Genomic DNA, 8,845 nt, shown 5'->3' with positions numbered 1-8,845 from the left:
TGGTTCTGATCGATATGGGTGGGCCCAATTTCTCAACTAAAAAAGTCTTTTGGGAACATGGATGTCAACGTCAAGGAAAACAAGGAGATGATTCCATCCCCACAAAAAAGAAAAGGTAAAACAAGGTGCTGATTGCGGTTTTAAAGTCATTGTAGCATCTTTTAATTTAGGGTGCGTTTGGTTGCACCAAATATTACTAAATTTCTTGATTTGGTGCAAAAAGATTTCATGATATTTCATGAAACTTGGTGCAACCAAACACACGATTATAGAGTTACCAACTTCTTTAAGTAGACAAACATCAAATCTATGTCTAAGGGGAGTTATAGGATCTTGCATCCAAAGATACACATGGATTTTCAATTTGTACAAGTGGGGCCCATTGTTAGATCATCCAGACATCGGTATATTTCACCCACCATGGATGGACCATGCCACATCCCCATTTTTTTAGTTGAATGTGGACCCCCTTTTTTGTGTGCTTTTCATCCTAACCGTTTATCCGCGGGTCACAAAATTGAAAAGTTAGGATTGTCCTGTTGAGGATATTTTTAAGGGCAAAGGTCCATCACAGGCCCCAACGAACCAATGATCTTGATTGCTTAATGATGGCCCCCACTTGTAGAAACTCAAAAAAAACTGATTATTCTGGTAATATCATTCTACTGTTGCGTCCATGACTGAAATGCATGCCCGGCATCATCTATGCCTAAGGATATGCACATTATTCTCAGATTTTCTGTTGGCTGTAGATAATGGCAACCGTTCAAAGATCCGTACCGTTGTTCTGTCACCTAGGTGGCAGATCATAAATTTTCAATTTTCGTCTGGAAAACCAACGGTCAAAATACGACAGAGGTCCACATAACCAACAACTGTACCACAACTTGCAGTACAGTGACATCTTTCCCGCCAACATGCACCTGTTCGGAAAATCATCACTATTAAAATAACCAGATCCACCATCCCGATCACCTTTCTCCAAAAATAGGCTGGTGACATGGGGAGGACGTGTTGAGGTCGAGCAATAACTACGAATTCACGGAGCTTACATGGACTCCCCACAAAGATACCTCACATTCACGAGGAAAATAAGAAAATAGAAAATAATTTCTTAAAATTACAAATAAATTGATTGATGATTAAAAAAGAATTTACAACCCCGTAAATAGTAATATAAACCCTGGGAATAAGTTTCAGAATCAAACTACAACTAAAACTCCAAAAAATCGTGACTTACTATAAATAGTAAACTTACTACTATTTATAGACGGTCGTGATTTCTACTAGACCTCATGATTTTTGGCCAAAAATAGTAAGTGTCTTGTTTGGCTCAACTATGTTACACTCCTATTTTTTCTAAGAACTTTCATGTTGGACACAACTCCTAAAGCCCAATAGATGAAGAGTTACGATGAAATTAAAACTTACTATGAATAGTAAAAAAAGAAAATAAAATGGGATTTCGACCATTGATCTGATTGAATCTCGCAAATCCAGCTAAAGTAGCTTCTCCTACCCAAAAATCATATATGACACGTTGGATAACTCATTCTGGTTTGCGAGATACACCCGTTTTAAGTTTCTGATGGTTCGGATCACTTCCGCCTCCGATCGGGCCTTATCTAGTCCATCTTGGCCATGAAATTGTCTGCAACCTGCTCTACATCAGCTAGTCTGCTCACTAAGTTGTTTCAGCTTGTATGTTGAGTCAAACCATCGGCTGTCCTGCTTGATTAGTGGACCAGCCTTATTTTTGTGCCATGGCCTACTGTTTTAATGGTTTGGATGTCCGACACATGCATGCTGGCAAGAAAATTCTCATTGGACCCCAAGTTGGGGTTCAGTTGCCTGCAGGTGATCATTTCTTGCATCTAAAACCTCTCGAAGTTGACTAATCTAACCATCCATACCTTAATTTCAAGATGGTTTGGCTTTAGAGTCATGTAATAAATATCAAGAGCATTTTGAAAATATGGTAATATTCTCACTATATATTCACAAAACAGCATTTACTCAAAAGATCTCCAAATTTCCCTAACATCATAAAAAATATATGGCTCATGCAAGTTTTCTAACCCATCCACCAGTTTCCAATTTTGGAGTCCACATACAGATTGGAGCAGATTTTATTTTTGGGTAAACATGTATAAGATTAGACCAACATGACAGATGGATTAGATCTCATCTATATATGGCATACTGGCACATGTGTGGTATGTACATAAGGTTCGTTGCATCTCCATGAGCACTTAACAAAGCTCTTACTAAATAATGCCAAAATTTTCTTATAGGCCATGCTTTCTAAGGGGTGCAATTACCAAAATATTTTTTTAATTAATAATTAAGAATTGTGGGGTCCCTGTGCTATGTATATGACATTCAACCCATGTAGTGTATAAATCCCACTATGGTAATCACAACAAGCAAAGTAACTGACAGATCAAATCTGCTAAATGTGAATTTAGATGCTTTTGGGTAGTGTATGCTGTTTTTTTATAGTGCGGTCCACCTTATAATGTAGGCTGTTTTTTTATAGTGTGGTCCACCTCATAATGTATGTTGTTTTTTTATAGTGTGGTCCACCTTATAATGTATGTTATTTTTTGTTGTGTGGTTGACCTTATGATTTGATAAAATGGGCGTGGTGTATGTCATACACATACTACATAAGTCTAATAATTCCTCACTTTACCACTGTTTAAATAAAAATAATAATAATTGAGGGTATTTTGTAATTGCTGTCCTTAAAAAGCACAGCAGTGGACTTTCCATTGTTGGAGGCATTGGTTGGTAAAATCTGAATTCCCACGGGCTAAAAATCACTTCCTTTTTTTTTTTTTTTAGTTAATATATTTTTGAAACAATATTTTATCCAAATGTATGCAAGAACTCTAAATTCTCAAAGTATTTTGCAAATCTTGTTACCAAGAAATTTTCCTTCTCACTCTAGGTTTGGATCACCTCAATTAAGTATGGACACGGTCTTTAAATTTTTCATTAAGGCAATTAAATAAATCATAAAAACTAACCTAGTGAAAATTGATGGGAATGTGTTTAATAAGAAATCTATATTAAATAGGGAACTAAAAATTGAGAAATCCTCTTATCTAATTGGTTGAAAAATGATGAGTTATAGATATCCCAGTAGATAACTTTCAACATGTCAGGTGGGATTAACATTCAACCATCTAGTAGGTTCGCTACCATGAGCATAAATCAGCCCCATCCACTCATCAAGCGGATCACACTTGTATTTCATCTTTAATCAGCAAGCTCACTTGATGGGTGGATGGGGCTGTTCCTCATGGTGGGACCAAGCTATTGAATAAACGTCATATGCACATGATATGTTGAAAGTTGTCCACCAGGAAGATGGTAACTTTATTGGAAGAAGAGATTTCTTTTTGACCCATAGAAATTTATATATATATATATATATATATATATATATATATATATATATATATATATATATATATTGAAATAAATTTTAAAAAAATAGAGAAAATGGGCAAACCATAGTATAGAGATTTACATTATTCCTTTTCACTATATCTATGTACTCATGCCCATCCACTGTACTCAAAGGCGAAAACATGAAGAAGCAGCTCTCAATGCAATTACCTGATCTCTCTCTCTCTCTCTCTCTCTCTCTCTCTCTCACACACACACACACACACACACACAGGGAAATGCTCACTTGCGCACCAGTTCTGAACTTTTTGAGAACTCACCTCACGTTATGTGAGCCCAAAATCTAGACGGTCCACGTGATGCAACACCCCATGAAATCCCAAAGGCTCAACTTTTACCCTAATCCAAATTAAACTTTGGTGGCACATGGCAAATGGAAATAGTTTTCTCCCTTGATTTACTTCTATCTTTTTGTTGAGGATCACTATAGTTTTGGATTAGGGTGAAAGTTAGCCCTAGGTATTTTATGGGGCACTGCATCACATGGGTCGTTCAAATTTTAGGCTTACATCACATGAGATGAGTTATCAAAAAAGTTCTCACGAGTTCTCAAGAGAATTAGTGCACATGTGAGCATGACTCAGTGTATGTGTGCCCATATGAGGCATGCTCACCGACACACCTTTGCACACGTGTCATGGGCCCAAAATTTGAACAGTCCACGTGATGCAGCACCCCGTGAAACCTTTAAGGCCCAACTTTTACCTCAATCCAAAACTTTTGTGGGTCATAGCAAAGAGAGGAAAATCAAGGGATGAAATTGTTTCCTTTGGCCATGGCTTACCAAAGTTTTGGATCAAGATAAAAGTTGGCCCTCGGAGGTTTCATGGGGTGCTACATCATGGTCCAATTTTGGGCTCATATCACGTTAGATGAGTTCTCATGAGAACTCGTGAGAATTGGTGAGCATATATATATATATATATATATTCTATGCAGTCGAGCTCATGAGAACTTCCCATGAGGTTAAGCTGTGTGGGCCCCACCGTGATGCGTGTCAAACATCTACCCCATTAGTTAGATGCACCATTCCATGGTGGGCTTGGGGCTTAAAAATCAAGTCAATCCTAGACTTGTGTGGGCCACACCACATACAAAAGTTGAGAGGGGTTACCCACCATTAAAATATTCATAATCATTTGTTGGGCCCACAGAGATGTTGTTCATATATCCAGCCCATCCATTATGTGTGTCCCACTTAGATGAGGGGTTAAACCAAATTTCAAATGCATCCAAATTTCATGTGGGCCCCACCAAGTGCTTTTATATGTTTTAGGCATGCCTTCACATGATTTTAGATGGTATGGCCCACCTAAGTTCCATATGCGGTTAATTTTTCAGATATCCCATAATTTAAAGGGGACCCATCAAATGCACGGTGTTGATATTTGACACGCATCATGGTGGGGCCCACACAGTTTGACCTCATGGGAAGTTCCCATGAGCTCACTACAATAATTCAGTCTTTTCGCGACAAGTCAATTTGTCGCTAAAAACTCCAAACTGGTCGCTAAGAACTTTTAGCGACGAGTGTTGCTCGTCGCCACGTTTGATGTAAATACGGTGTCACTAATTCTATTTAGCGACGAAAACAACAACTCGTCACCAATAACTCAACTATTTGTGATGACCTAATAACTTGTCACAAAATATCGTTAATTAGCGACGAGTTGACACGTCGTCATTGCATATCGTAAAACGTTGCTAAATATGAGACTCATCGTGAATAAAAACGTGTTGCGATGAGTCCTCGTCGTCGCTAACAAATCCAAATTTGTCATAAATTTTTTTTTGCATCAAGTGTTGCGTGTTGCCATTTTGTTGCAAATAATAATTATTTGCGACGACTTAATACATCGTTGCTAAATAAAGCTTATTTACGACGAGTTTACATGTCGCTATTGCATATTGTAAAACGTCGCTAAATATGAGACTCGTCACAAATAAAGACGTGTTACGACGAGTCTTCGTCGTTGCTAACAAACCCAAATTTCTCTCAAAAAGTTTTTTGCAACGAGTGTTGCTTGTCACCAATTTTATTGCAAATAATAATTATTTGCGACAACTTAATACAGTGTTGCTAAATAAAGCCTATTTGCAATGAGTTTACACGTCGCCATTGCATATCGTAAAACGTTGCTAAATATGAGATTCATCGTGAATAAAGATGTGTTGCGACGAGTCCTTATTGTCGCTAATAACTTCACACTTGTCGCAAAAGCTTTCTTGTGATGAGTGTTACTTGTTGCCAATTTTGTTATAAATACTAATTATTTACGACGATCTAATAAATTATCACTAAATATAACTTATTTGCGGTAAGTTTACACGTCGTCATTACATATCATAAAACGTCGGTAAACATAAAACTCGTCATGAATAAAGACATTTTGCGACGAGTTCACTTATTACTAAAGAAATCATAAAGTCATCGCAAAAGCCTATGTGGCGACGAGTGTTGATCGTCGTCAATTATATCGTAAATATGATGTCACAAATTCTATTTAGTGAAAAAAACAACAAATCGTCACTAATGAGTTAATTATTTGCCATGACCTAACAACTTGTCACCATTACATATCACAAAATGACATCAAATTTTTTTGTTTGTTTGAACCAACTTAATTAAACAAAATAACCTTTATTAATCAATATTCATCATCATCCATTGAAATATAAAAATAATTAAATTAAATTAAAATTAAATTTATAATTATCCAGAACATTTTTAAAAAAAAGCACACATGTCCAAATTGTTCAATAAAAAATTAATAAAAAAAAGAAAAGAAATGTGCGTCATCGATAATGTGGTGAGGCCTGGGAAGATAGCACCAATTTGTAAAAAAATCTGTAAAATTATTAAAATAAAATATTATTAATGACTATTTTATACTCCTTACATAATTTAAATATGACATTCAACTTACCACTGAGGATGTGATTGGGGCTACTGTGACATGAGGGTATGCAATATTTCCTCTAATTGAGCCTGTCGTGTCTTCATATCATTTATCATCTTTCACAGCTCAAATTGATGGACAACTCAGATTTTAATCCATTCATAAACCTATGCATAATCATTTATTCAATCAATCAAATACAATCATTCATTTTAATCCATTGGCACAATACCAATAAAAAAAAGTTATCCATTCATAAAAGCACAATACTAATAAAAAAGTTATCTACAGTTGCATTCTCTGAAGTACCATAACTAACCTACCAGCCTTCATTTTCAAATTAATCAATGGAAAGCTACCTGACCATACCACTCAAAGCTCCCCCCTCTACAGCAACAACTTGTAGATAATTTATAAGTAAATTGAGTGATTTTAAAGTCAGATAGGAATAGAAGCAATTTCATGTTAGTAAGTAAAAGAAAGGAAGATGATGAAGACATGCTATATTGGAAGAAATAGATGAAAGTTGATTGCAAGTGAATTTTTGCAATAAAATGGACGCCATTAAACATATGGATAGGCAGTTAATTGCAAGTGAATCTTTATCATTGAGCGGCAAGACTAATGGTCCAAACAGTGGGATCGATCATAACTTCCAGTTTAGGTTCATTGTCAACGCCGAAACTATTGAATCTAATGAAAGCAATCATACCAATATTAAGAGTACTGCAAAGAAGTTTCAAAGCATTGTATCTCTGGACCCACCTTCAACCTCTCAGTGTGAAAATGGTAGAGTTCTTGAAACATTTCTAGCTATAGGCAGACAAGGCTTTTGCGAGCATATGTATTTTTTTTGTTTGTGTTATTTAGAATTTGCAGAACTCTTTGTAGCTTGGTTTTCTGATCTCACCTGTAGTTTTATTTTTAAACTTAAGAAACCTTAAACCCTTCTTCAAAAAGAAAGTGTTTCCCAATCATTTTTGGTAAACACATTTCATAGAGTCAGCTAATTATTCATTTTGTAGTTATATCATATATAAGATGTTAATTACTGCAACTAAGCCTTACGAAGATTCCCCAAAAGTCTTCTAGCAGACCCAATTTGGCTTAATCGGATTTCTCGAGTTTTTGGAACTATGCTATAAATGGCTTTTGTTTTTTATTTTTGGAACCATTAATCATGCATTATAAAGTACAAAGTTGCCTATAACAATGATGTTCACTAACTAATAAATGTACATAAAAACAAAGCCTCAATGAGATTTTTTTTTTTTTTAAAAGACAAGAATTTCTTTTTCATACTTCAGGACATGCTTAATGGCATCAGTGATGGTGCCTTAAAACCAATAACTCCAATACAACCACAACAACAACTTCAAGGAATTAACAAGGGAGAAATATGTTCCTATGGTCGTGATAACATTGTTAATGCCATAATATGCAAGAGGGAAAGTGTAGGATCACCTGGTTGATCATGTTCCATTGCCCCACATGAGGATGCAAGTTGGACTGATGTACAGCAAGTACATATGCGCGAACTGATGTTATAAATGAAAAAGAAATCATCAATGATTGCCTCAGCATGATGTCTTGCCAAAAGTGTTGCAATCCAATGCAAGGCTTCAATTTTGGTAGCATCCCATTCATTAGATAGTTGTATAAAAGGAAGAAATAAAAAAGGGCCAAATGCAAATTCATATATGTTCATACTTTTTTTTTTTTTTTGCCTAAATCTCAATGTAACTTATTTTCTTGTTTAGCCCCTGCACATCTGCATGCATACACATATATGCCTTATATTGCATTGATAGGTAATCATGATCTCAGGCACTTGAAAAAAATGATTTGCAGTTTAAGTGACAATTAAGAGACACATTTATTTGAATAGCTAGCAATGTTTTCTGCACTTAACTAGAATTTTCATGGTAAATGATGATTCAAAGGGAGATCTATGTGAATCAAATTCTTAATCCTAATCTTAATTAGCTGAGATTGTCTCACTATGCCCCTCCCATAATATAAACAAAGCAGTCATTGACTCATCATCTCACCTTTGTCCATAAGGTCTTTTCCTCCTAAGCAACCTTTCATCCAAAGAAATACCAAAATCAATCCAATAACAACACAACAACCAGCTACGATGCAACGATTGCTCCAGCAAATAGCCTATTGTCACCACCTACATCAAGTGTAAAGTCCACAAGGAGAAAAGATCAGATATCATGACAAGGAAGGCTATGAAAAGAGAAAGATCATATCTTCATGTCCAAGGATGTAGAACGATAAAGGAAAGGAAATTCATTTTTTATAATAAGATGTATATGTCGAATCTAAGACTCAACGTGTTAGATCTTCGAAAGTTTTGGTTTACTCTCTATTGCCTTAATTGAAGCACACCTGTAAAAAAAGAAAAGAAAAGAAAAAAGATTTCACCACTTACCACCACTTATCAAACTAAAAACACTGAA

At 35.7% G+C, this 8,845-nt stretch overlaps 1 long non-coding RNA gene across 1 annotated transcript; it reads right to left on the bottom strand.

Annotated features, from left to right (window-relative positions):
• Positions 1 to 6,244: 6,244 nt before the first annotated feature.
• On the bottom strand, positions 6,245 to 8,590 carry LOC131250080 (uncharacterized). The gene is made up of 3 exons (XR_009173044.1): positions 8,429 to 8,590; positions 6,405 to 6,544; positions 6,245 to 6,325 (listed from the first exon to the last, which is right to left on the bottom strand). It is a non-coding gene; the product is annotated as an uncharacterized LOC131250080 (long non-coding RNA).
• Positions 8,591 to 8,845: the final 255 nt, after the last annotated feature.

Source organism: Magnolia sinica, chromosome 6 (genome assembly GCF_029962835.1).
Source record: "Magnolia sinica isolate HGM2019 chromosome 6, MsV1, whole genome shotgun sequence".
NCBI lineage: Eukaryota > Viridiplantae > Streptophyta > Magnoliopsida > Magnoliales > Magnoliaceae > Magnolia > Magnolia sinica.
This window is presented reverse-complemented; position numbering and strand designations above follow the sequence as displayed.